Source organism: Zonotrichia albicollis, chromosome 4 (assembly GCF_047830755.1).
Source record: "Zonotrichia albicollis isolate bZonAlb1 chromosome 4, bZonAlb1.hap1, whole genome shotgun sequence".
NCBI lineage: Eukaryota > Metazoa > Chordata > Aves > Passeriformes > Passerellidae > Zonotrichia > Zonotrichia albicollis.
This window is the reverse complement of record NC_133822.1, coordinates 57,679,061-57,691,112: the sequence shown is the minus strand read 5'-3', so window position 1 is coordinate 57,691,112 and position 12,052 is coordinate 57,679,061. Positions and strand designations below refer to the sequence as shown.

The window sequence follows — 12,052 nt, the reverse complement described above, 5'->3', positions numbered from 1 at the left end:
GCGACGGGGCCGCGGGCATTGTTCGCGCGTCGGGGGTTTTGTCGCTGCTTCGCTGGAAGCCAGACAAAGTGTCGCTTGTGGGAGCCGCGCTGCCTCGCCTGTTCGCTCCCCTCTGCCCGGTGCAGGGCTCTGAAGCCCGCGGGTTTGGCTTGCGGAGCGGTCGGAGAGGCTCGCAGTGATTTTATTTTTCTTGGAACCGCCTACGCTAACACCCGGTGAGCGCCGGCCGCTGGTCCCGGACAATAGCTCCCTCTGACACGGGGGTCGCTCAACTGCTGGACAGACCTGCCGGCGTAGTAGGCAGCTCTGCGTGTGTTTACGTCGCGTTTGAACGCGGAGTTGTTCGTGTTGGAGAAAAGCGGGAGGAGCGCGGAGCCCTCCTTTGTGTGTGTGTGTATAGCAGCGCTGTGGCGAGCCGAGAGCGCGGGGCCGCTCCGTCCCATCTGGAGTTGAGCCCAGATGTTGCCGTCCTCCGAATGCTAAATGACACAGATCATCGATGGGATTTTTTTTTTCTTGACTTCTTTATTTGTCGGGTCACAGCTGGGTTGCAAGATATTGATTAATCCTGCCACCCGCCTTTCTTTACAAGGATGGGCAAGAGGCTTAAAAATCACTCTGGGACTCCCTGGAATGGCATGCTGGATATTAGCCGTCAAGTATTTCAAGCTGCAGCCCTCCTCTCTGTCTGTTTCTTGTTTATTTTTATTTTTGATCCTAGTGTGCTATTTCACAACTGAAAGCATTCTCCCCCTGCCCCCATATATGAGCTAAAAACCACTATCTTTCTTATACTGAAAAAACCAGATTAAACTATTCCCCCTATTTGAATAACTATCTCATCGTTGCTAAACAATTAAGAGATATCCCTTAAGTAAGCTTTTCTACGTTTAGTAACCCTTTTCTGGTACTTAGAGGTGAATTGAATTGCTCTTCAGCTCTACCTTGCTTACCACAGCTGGTGCCACTGAAATCTTACTCCTGCTAAAGAGATACAGTTGCAATTTCTCAACAGAGAGTTTCCTTTGCATCAACCAGAAAATGTGGCCCACTACAAAGATTGTCTTTATTTGTGCAAATATAATATAGTCACCCAAACGATGCGTATTCTTATTTAAATTCATTTCCTGGTTTTCTGTGATTTGGCTTCCAAAGGCTATTCAAGATAGTAACAAAAAGCCACTGTTCAAATTGCTTTCTCTGTACCCCTTGGATGGGAATGATATTATAGTTCAATATGACTATTGCAAACTGTTGAAATACTAACCTAAAGAAATTTAATTTTTCTCTTGGACTGCTTTTTATGCTGTGTGCTCACTCACCTGTGTGATGAGTGCTGTCTGCAAAATCTTCACACCCAATTACCCTGTAAGCTATTGTACAACATAGCTGTGGAGGGGAGGCAGGAGGAGGGCTTGTATCTTGCTGCATAATTGTTTAAACTTTATGTGAAGTGAACCTCATAAATCAAACTTGCATTTTGCACCATAGACCAACTTATGTGTTCTTGGGGTTTTTTTTGCTGATAGAATTATTACATTTCCAAACAGCTATTTTCATACTTGTATGTTTATCTGCTCTGGAAAAATGGGTGTGTTAGGAAACGCCTTTGAGAATCCTGATTAGTTGAAGCAAGCATATGCATCCTTTATGCAAAGAGCTCAGCACTTGCATCAACATCAGACCTCATCTGCATTTTCAGTCTGAATTCTGCAGCACATGCTGTGTGCTGCACATTTCTACTGTGATGCCAAAATGGATGAATAACCAGACAAGAGCCACCTGGTTGCACTGAAGGGTTGCTGGTACCAGGTGGCTGCTGCTTACTGGCACAGCCTGACTGGTCCCACTTTGAGGGACAGGTAATACGAGTCACAGCATTCTCTTCTATAATTTTTTTAACTTCTGCCTGCTAGCTATTGATAATATCTGGTTGATTTTTTTTCACTGAGCGTGTTGCTTAACTCACAGTTAATTTACTAATAGGCAGACACACTGCTTGTTCATTTCATTGTAGACATTCATGCTGCTGTGAGGAAAACACTACTGCAAATTTGTATGCCACCTTTTATACTACAGTTGTGTGTTTTTATTTCCAAAGCTGCAGATTTTGTCAGTTATGTTGTATTATCCATCAGGATGCTAAAAGTGAAATAGGAATATTTCTGCAATATTGCGAACTTGCTTTGTTTGGGTTTGGATATCTGTATTTTCACAACAGAAGGTTAAGCCTGTATATTTACTTTGAAATTGCGTATGTTTTGAGTCAGACCTTCAGCTGTGGTGGCATTGTACCAAGGATCCTGAGGTCAGTTATGTGGAGTATTTAGCACAAAGGATGCTGATTAAAGGGTAGGAGAGGTAAGATTATTTTTTGCTGTTAATATGTTTAAATGTGGTAGATGTCAAATGGATTTGGCTTGCATGAATACCATATGCTGATCTATGTGAGTTCAGAACCCAAGAGAATCACAGATTCATTTAGGTTGGAAAAGACCTCCAATATCATAGAGTCCAACCAATGACTTATATTGTTTAGAACCAGCATCAAATGCTTTGTTAAGATGAATAATTTAAGATTGCCTAGCTTTGGATGCTCTGCAGGCAGCAAAGCAGTTAGTGTAGCTTTCAAAAGTGACTTTTACTGGTTGGTGTGTATTAGAAAATTTTAGCTGTAATGCATAAATCACTGGACTAAATAATTACTTTGTAGCTGCTGTTTGGAGTAAAGATAGAAATTCTGTTTCATCCTCTATATTCAGGATATCTGTTTTTCTTTTTGTCTCACCAGATCTGCATATTGCCATATCATGTGTTTTCTTTGATTTACCTGAATCTGTAAGGGTGCAGTTGTGTTTTCTGCAAAGTAGGCGATTTACCCTTTTCACTGAGCACAAAGTTTCTCAGCATTTCTCTGGAAGGCATTTTTTGGATTAAGGTGGAAAGATTAACTAAGGAGACTAATTAAAAATGGTTGCTGAATGTATCACTCAATTTATAAGCAGAATGGTATTCCAGGTGCTGTATGGCAAAATATACCATTTTAACTCTGCCAAGCTGAAATAGTGATTGATATTTTTAGTGTGGTTAAGCCATAAACGTGCCTGAGAGGGCCATGAAGTTTGGGCATCTCCTAGTTTATAGATGGAGAAGTGTAAGGTTCAAATGGCTTTGTGCTGTAAGCTGAGGTTCAAAGAGGAAAAAGACAGAGGCCTATTAGTTGATCACAGGAGCAGTATTGACTTGCACATAGACAAAAGCCACATCAATTGGCTTGTGTCCTGTTCTGAGTTGCAGCCAAACTAGTCTTGCTAACAGTCCTGTTGAAAGATAGCAAAGATATCCTTATCTCCATGCTGCAATCCCCTTTCTGGCTGCACTAACTTTACTGTAAATGAACTTGGTTTGTTTAGCTCAACAGTAGCTCTGTCAATAGCATGGTATAATGTGTTTTGTTAAACATAAACACTTCATTTGCTTTTCCTGTGTGCCTCTTCAAACAATACAAATAAAGTCTTAATCAAGCCTTATTTCCTCCATTCCTCTCCATTAATTGTGCCTCACATTTCTATGTGGAATTCACTTTGTATTTTTGTCTCAGACTAATACATTCACGGAAAATGGGCTATATCCAAAACTTCTATCAAGTTGTCTAAATAACTATTGGGAGTTAAGGCAGGGCAAAATATAATGTATTTGTGGGTTCATTTGAATGGGGGCAGTTGAAGGGTGATTTTTGCTTTCTAGTTACAGCTTGTAACTGTATGGCTGGTGACTCGAAACCAAGTGGAGGTGAGGTACCATGGGGCTCCAAGAATGAGGCTGGCAGGACACCAGTGCTCCCTTTGCCTCACTGGGACAGTGGGAGACCATTATGAAATATTCCCCCAGTTCCAGCTATCTGAGATCAGAGACCCACACATTTTCTATAGGAACTTTTTGATACATGACACATTTGTCATGGAGGCTTTTATATCAATTTAGTATGTCAGTCAAATAAAGGTGATACTTTTTCTAGTCTTTTATATAAGCAGTAACTTTCAATGTGTTTAAAAACTGGAATTATCTCAACTTGCAGCTTTTGGGCAAAAAAACCTGCTGACTGTTGGAGTACAGAACATGAAGTTCAGATTAAGTAATTTTGGGTCATAAGAATAGTCTTAGACCAGGCAAATTAGGTGGCGAAATAAGGCTAAATCAAGGTTTTAAAACTAATTTTAAAAAGCTGCCTCCAAAAATCTGTAGACTTCCTTATGGCTCTGCAATGTGTTTAATGTCTTCACTATTTCCCAAGGACAGCTCAGAGCTGGCTGGCTTGTTAGCATGATATATAGTGCCCTTCAGAGACCCAATTTTTTCCTATTCTCTACATATCTGGAGCTACTGAGGAAAATTTCTGGTGGTGATTTCATGGTTAGCTGTATACTGATGTCACTCTTTCTTCCGCTTTTGCTGTATTGAGGGTTTTTCACCACAATTCTCACTGTTGGGTTTGTGAGGCTACTAGCTGGGCTGGGTTTATCAAAAATGTGATAGAACAATGGTGAATTAAATGATGTAAGCCATGAAGGTGAGACTGTGTTCTCCCTGTGGAAAAGGAGATTTTGTTTGTTTTTTTTAATCTAACATAGGCTAATGTAATGTGTGGTTGTTTCTGCACACTCAGGCAGCATGAGATGGAGTCACTAACTTCTCTGTCAAGGCAGCTATAATTGGGTACTGGACTCCTACCATGCAGATCTCAGCAGCTTTTGCACTGCTGCAAGAGTGTCTGCCATTGACTCATCTCTCTGCTTCCCTAACCTGCACCCAGAAAGGAAACTTCAGAATAAAATTGGGTTTCACGTTTGCAGCCTTGTACAATATTTTCTATGATGTTCCATCGTTCCCAGCTAATTACAAATTTGAGTGTAATTCAGTATGTAGGTTTTGTACTATAAAGTTCTCTGTAATTTGAGTTTTGGGATCGGGGAAAATCCTGAGGAGAGCATTTGACTGCTTGGATCATTTGTGACACTTGAATGTATTCAGCAACTGAGACAAGGCACTTTGAGCAGACAGTTTGCACCCTTGGGGAATGTGTTACTTCATTTCTTTGGCTTTTAAAGACTTTGTGTTTTGGGGTTTTTTTTGTGTGTGGTTTTTTTTTTCTTTTAACTGGATTTGTTGGTTCTGTGAAAGTACAAGGAAACAAACTTGGTAACCCATCAAAGCCTGGTTTTTCACAGAAGGGTTGAAATGCAGAAGTTTTGCTTCAATTTCATGGAATTTCTTTTGTTACTGTGGGATTTTTTTTGCATGGAACTGTACATCATTGAGTAACCTTTTGCTTTTCTTCATTTTCTTGCTATCTGTTTGTGAGGAGCTGGGCAGAATGACTTTGAGGTGACCATCATCCACTTCCCAGTGATTTGGAAGCCAGGTGACTAACCTGGTGGGAAATGTCTCTATTTATTTGTCACATGCATTTAATATGTCTTAAAAGCTTCTAGCATAATGTAATACAGAGGATTGCTTTTCAAGTTGCTTTTTTCCTGAAGATGATCAACAGAAATGTAGAAAAATGTTTAGGAAGAGTTTTGAGAGATTTAATCTATACTGCTTTCTCAAGGCCAGGTCAATTCTAGCTGTCACTTCTGGAGCATGTTTGCCAATATGTTTTTTAAAATGCTGAAAGCAGATCATCTGCAACTTCTGTAGTCAATACTTAGCAATTTCACTACCTAGTAAGTGTTGAGCACTCAGTTTTCCTCTTGAATGTAAAATTAGGTATACATGAAGACTTGCCAGGACTTTTCTTTGTACGAAGTAGCTCCAGTTATTTCATTCTTTCCTTGTAAATGAACTGTTCTTATCTATCACCAATTGATCCATGTTCAAAACTGGGCAGGGAAACTTTCTCAGGTGAAGCATGAGAATCTTAGTGTGTGCTTTAGGTGCCGTGTCCTGTCTGCTTGTCACTCTGGTGTGCCATTTGTTTCATAACTGTTGCAGCAGCGCTGCACTGAGTCACGTTCAGCGGGGAGCTGCTGATCAATCCCTCAGATCCTGTTCCGGAACACGCTTGTCTAGACAGCCCTCCTTCCATCCTGTAGTTGTCAGCTGATGATTTCTGCTTCTTCTCTTTACTGAATGGCACTTCTCTTTGATGCTATTTATTCCATTTGTCAGCCACACTGACTCCCAAATTTCCCTTCTCTCACATGCCTGTTGGAAGCGCCCTGCTTGACAGGTTTGAGAGATGAAATTTAGGAACTGTAGTCACTAGCAGAAGCAGATCTTTTTATGAGAAGCACAGCATGATAAGCAACCAAAGATGCTTGGATGCCACAATGGTTTGCCATTAGTTAGCATTTCTATGTTTAAAGGAATGTGTTTTTCAGATCTTTACTGTGACAAGAGACCAAAGTCAGCTGCTTGAGTTTCTCTTCATAATGCATTTTTCTGGTTACTCAGAATTTATGTTCCCAGTTATATAGCTTAAAGATGATATGGTAACTTGTCAACTTTGCATTTTTGGGCACCTGAAATGTTTTGTTTAGAAATAGTGCTGATCTAACTTCCAGATGCTCATGGGTGAATAGGGGAGCTGTGAAAGTCACCTATGCTATAGGGACAAAGAAACAAGCTTGGATTTTGCAATCTGTAATGCATTGTGCTTGCTCTTTCTTTTTTTTTTTTTTTTTTTTTGTTGTTGTTTGGAATAAGAAAGTAGGATAAAAATTAGTTTTGCAGTATTAAAAAAATGAAAAGTCTTACTGTAGGAAAAAACTCCTTGCTGATACTGATTGCACCTTTCATTTTTCTCCAGTTAAGAAACCAAGTCAACTGATTTTTTTTTTATTCAAATGCAATTATTTATCTACTTTAATAGTAACTACTGAAATCACTTCAACTAAAAGTGAGTAAGGTGTGTTTACTCAGTACAAAGAATTTTGTTTTCTTTATCGTTTTTGTTTACAAAACCACACTAGTAGATGAGGTAATAAAACTGAAAATGGAGCTGTTAATTACCAAGTCTTAGTTAAGTTGTTTGAGGAATAAATTTATTTCAGTTCTGCTTTTTGTGTTACTGGATTTCAAGTGTGTGTTTTCGTGCTTTCAAGGCTCTGGAAGGAGGTGGTGGCTGCTCTAATGCAGTCAGTAGCTAAATCATGTGCTTGTTCAGTCCTTTCTGTAGCAGAGAAGAAATGTGCTGCCATTTGAAATCCGTTGCTTGGGATTTCTTGATTTGAATTTTGTTGATGTTTGTACTGAAATGATGATTTCTGAGTTTTATTTAGAAGTGCAAAATAAGGGTCTATACTGAAGCATTTTCATGAATACTTACCATGTAGTAAGTGAGAATCTACATACACTGTGGACGAGGCATTATAACTGCGTAATAGGGACTCTTCCATAATAGAAATGATGAAATTCTCCTTCATTGTTTTTAGAGCAAGGCATTTTGTTTTATTATAAATAATTTACTACATAATATGGTATTACATAATTTTTTTTTTATTCTTTTGCAACTCTTTAATTACAGGTTACAGTGCAGAAATTAAATGATTACTCCATAAAGTCTTATTTTAGCTTTTCTCCTGAGTAGTGTAGTGAAGTGAGTATGTACAAGATGTTGGGCAGGTTGGGACAGGATACACCAGTACTTGTGATGCTTTGTTTTGTTCCATGCCCTGAGTGCAGTCTTCTATTATTTCATTGTTTTTATTATAGAAACCTAATGGGTAACAGCTATATCCTTGATCAAGCAGGAGTTGTGTTATAGACTATATAAGTGTGCAGTAGTTGTGTTTTTGTAAGGTAGCATTCATACTTCTGTAGGTGATGTTACCTATCAAATAAAGACTATTAACTTTTTTTCTTCTGAGAAAAGCCCTGTGTGAAGATGGCTATTGGGTTTTAAGTGCATTATCTTATCTTTTGGAGAAAAATATAGCATGGGGTGACTTAAATGTCAGCAGAGGTACCTATGGATTCTGTGGTTCATAGTGATAAAGCTCTGAGGAGCACTCTCAGGCATATAGGTGCAGCTCTGAGGTATGCTGCTTGAAACTAAGCAGGAAAGAGATGGGCCACAGGCTGTAAATGCTATTTTTTGGTAAGTGATAATGGTAGTTTTGATAAGAAATAAAGTTGGATAATATTTTGTAACTTTGAGGAATATGCCTCTTTTCCTAGGCTGCATGGTTCCTTTCTTCATGTCTGTACTAGGCCTGTCAGTACAAAGAGAATACAGAGCTTGACATGCAGTTTGTGTCTTTGCAGGGGATTTAGAAGTGCTCCTTCTGGTGTTAAGATTGTTTCTTCTTAGTCTGATAAAGTCTGTATTTTTGAAACAATTTAATGGACAACAGTTGGCAGAGCTGCTCTGTTATTTGTGGTTAATAGTGGAAACTTCTTAAACATTCTTAACTTATCTGTTTCTTCCCTGTTCCTCTTCATTTGCCCCCTGCCCCTAGCTTCCTTCCTTTTTTTTGGTCTGTAACGCTTAGGACAAAAACAGAGGAAATCCTAAGGTGGAAAACAGAGGATCCCTGTTCTTCTGTTTCAGTGTAAGAAGCACATGTCAGTTCTCTGTTGGGTTTGTAACCTCTATTCTTCCACCTACCGCGATCAGAAAAAAATTACTATCTGATTGTAAGTCAAAGCAACATCATATTGATATCCTCTTTTCTCATTGGGTCATTAGTTCTAACTTCTCAGCTGTGTTGAACAAATGGGCTTATTCCTGTTGCTTGCCAGGTGAAATAGGTGAAGTAAGGGCAGGCATATCTGCCTGCACATATTTTGCCATTTTATTTGTCTTGGTGAAATATGCCAGTGGTAATAGTAAGCATGTCAAATTACAGATTCTCTAGTTGTTTTCATTACTGGAAAGCTCAATTAAATCACTTAAATTTTGATTAGTTTTTTTCAGATTAAATTGGAAGACAAAAGACAACAGACAAGTTAAGCTTTTCATAATGATTTAATTATCCAAAGACAATTTCTTTTCACCAATTAATTAAAAAAGCATTGTAAGAGATGCTGAAAATATGTAAAATACCAAAATAATGTGTTTTTCCAGGCAAATATGTGATGTTCTTGAATGTGAGACAGCTGTTGGTTTTCGAGTTTAATCTTCTTTGGAGATAGTGTTTGGAAACGTAACATGGTGAGCAATATTCTGAGGAATCTGAGGTAATGGATTCTGCAGCTTCAGACATGGTGACATGGAAATCACTTATTCCATAATTGCCTGGAGTGTTACTTCTTTTAAGCTGCTGTTCAGTGGTTGCTTCTAGAAAACACTATTGTTTTATTTTTTAAAAAATATGAATAGTAGCTGTATCTCAACCTGAGCAATTAAAATGTGCTTCAAGAAGCAACACATCAAACTTGTTTTCTTGATAAAAAGCCTTGGCTTCCTGGTGGCATGAAGGATGAGCAGTGGCAGTCGTGCTGTTCCTACCTCTCTGTTGCTCAGTGTTGGACTGAATATATTGCTTTTGTATCTTTGAGCTTAAGTGTACTCTTGCTTGTTTACATTCAGAAAATTCCCGGGGAAGCCTTTAAGACTGAAAATTGTTAATCTTTAATGTGTTTGCATGCAAAGAAAAGTATTCCTTTTTTTCACTTCTGCTAAGACTTGATTCTGCCAAATTGGCTGGGACTTGAATAGCAGTGCCTCTAATACTGCTGCCATTTAATACACGTATTAAATATACATCTTTAATGGCTGAGATAAAGTGTATCTGTCAAGTAGGCACAAATTATGTTGGTCCCTGCTTTCCCAATCTAATCTGAAAAATGTAACCTAGTAAATAGGAAAAGTGCAGCTGCAACATTAGAAAAATTGCATTGGTTTTCATCATGATTCTTACAAAGATGTGTTTGGATTTATATTGATAAATATTGCCTCTAGCTCTTTTTGAGCAGCCAGTTAACAGCCTCATAATTGACATGCAAATATGGTTGTACAGATGATGGAAATCTGTGGTCATTATCAGTGTGCTTTGCCTCTTTTTGAGTTTCCCATCAAAACAGTGACCAAATAGAAAGGGACTGGGCTGATGAGGAGATGCCTCTTTTCAGAGAGGCAAAGGTCCAGAATAAACCTATTTAGTTGATAAGTACTGAATGGACTCTTAAACTGGCAAGTTAGGATCTTTTGGTTAGTCTGTGTAGTGGATTTATTGTTTGCTGAGCCATCATAAATTTGGCTTGTTAATAACCTCTGTAAAATACCATTTATGTTTTTGTGTGCCTTATGCAAAACCTTAAAAAGCACTCTGCAGGCTACAAATAGCAGGTTTTGTGTAGCATATGAGTATGCACAGCTACCCTACCAAATGTTAAAGTAATCCAGGAAACTCAGAATAGCATATCAAGCAGAATTTAATTGTCTGGGAACCTTGACCACGGCCAGGCCAGCTCTGGGGCTCACCCAGCTCTGGCCATGTGCTTCCCCCCATGTCTTTGTAACAGCTTCTCTGATGAGCAATTGAGAGAGCTGATCTGGCTGGAAGCAAATCACTTTTTTGGCAAGGAGGTATTTACAGTGCATCAGCACCTCTAGCTGGGTTTGGATAGTCTGCCGGAGTGGGGGGAGTGAGGGAGGGTGCAGCTGGGAGCACAGGGGATGGCAGGACCCCAGCACTCTGCTGGTGCCTGCAGGCACATCAGGTGAGGTGTAACAGAAAGCTGCAGCCTAATGAGGAATTTAGTTGGCCTATTGAGAGTATATCACACTTTTCATGGGGCAGGAGCAAGTAACAAACTGATAGATAAATGTATGTCACCTTATCCAGCTGCTTGGTCTGGATTCGTGTGTGTTTTGTTTACACAATCCACTGTTAGTTATAAAACTCTTACACATTTTAAGTTTCTGCCAAGCACAGTAAGTGCTTTCTTATTCTAGAAGCTACCTTGTGAGCAACTACCTGTTTTTACAATCTCAAATTTTGTCTTCCTTGCAACAAGCAGGACTGTCCAAATATGTTTTGGACATGAAGCTGAGATTGATTTTTGTGAGCCCTTAGCAGGCTGCGAAAATAATTTGAGTGTCTCAAGATCAGAAAAAAACCCCTCTAAAGATGTAATTTCAATTTTGTGGATGTAAAACTAGTCAAATTATGCCATGGAGCAGAACTTATGGAAAAAGGTAGAAAGTGACAGAACTGAGAACTGCTAAATGTACATCAGGAATCCTGTGAGATGTAAATAACACAGTAAAATAAAATGAGCACAGATGTCATCCTTCTAACATAATTATGAGAAGTCTTTGTCCTACTGCTGCATTCAGAACTTAAGCAGGTAAGCATAAGGTTAATTTGAAAATCAAAATAAGCAAAAGAAAAAATTAACAGTTCTGCCTGATATAATAACAATATTTGATACTTGACAATTTCACAATAAAATGTTTGATGTTATGCAAATACTTCATAATAAATATTTTATAATGATGACATATAATAATGTGATTGTTATGAGAACTTTGAATAAAAACTGCTGCTTCTCCAGAATAATGGCTCTTAAGCATTGCCATTGCCTCTTCAGTCAGCGTAGACTGGGAATAAATTTGAGGAAGGGGCCTTGGCAATTTCTTCTTCCAACTATCTCTACTAGTCTTGTCCCATTTCTTCCTTGCTGTGGCTATTTCTGTGTCAGCTCTCCTGGAAACCATCAGTGGAGTGCCTGGGCCACAGTCATGTTCCCTTCTGGCTCTGCTGTCACCCAGCTCATTTGTCTCACTTCTGGCTGTCAGTATTTTAGGTCTGAAAACTACGACTCAAGCTTAGAGAAAACTCTTTGGTTAATTATGCATTGTTTGTTTTGTACCAAAATAAGTTTTGGATACTTAACAAGAACCTTCAGCACAGGAGGAATTGTTTGATTTGGCTGTGGTCTATTGGGACCAGAATTCTCAGTGTCTGTTAAATACAAAACAGCATCCTTATGACTTTTCTGGTATGGTAGCTATAAAGCTGGGACATCACATATGTAACATCATACTGGAGGCATTTTCTTCAGTGTCTTCTCCCCTTTTAAATTAGTCTAGTTATGAACT

The 12,052-nt window shown here is 39.0% G+C and overlaps 1 protein-coding gene across 5 annotated transcripts in view; it reads left to right on the top strand.

The window, feature by feature from the left end:
• Positions 1-12,052, top strand: part of DOCK4 (dedicator of cytokinesis 4) — a 221,532-nt gene that overhangs the window by 569 nt on the left and 208,911 nt on the right. The window contains exon 1 of one of the 5 annotated variants that reach the window (XM_074539898.1): positions 1,616-1,862. The exons of the other annotated variants lie outside the window; for them this stretch is intronic. The gene's annotated coding sequence lies outside the window, so the exon portion shown is untranslated. Of the gene's footprint in view, positions 1-1,615; positions 1,863-12,052 lie in introns of those variants that run through there. 5 annotated transcript variants of the gene reach the window in all.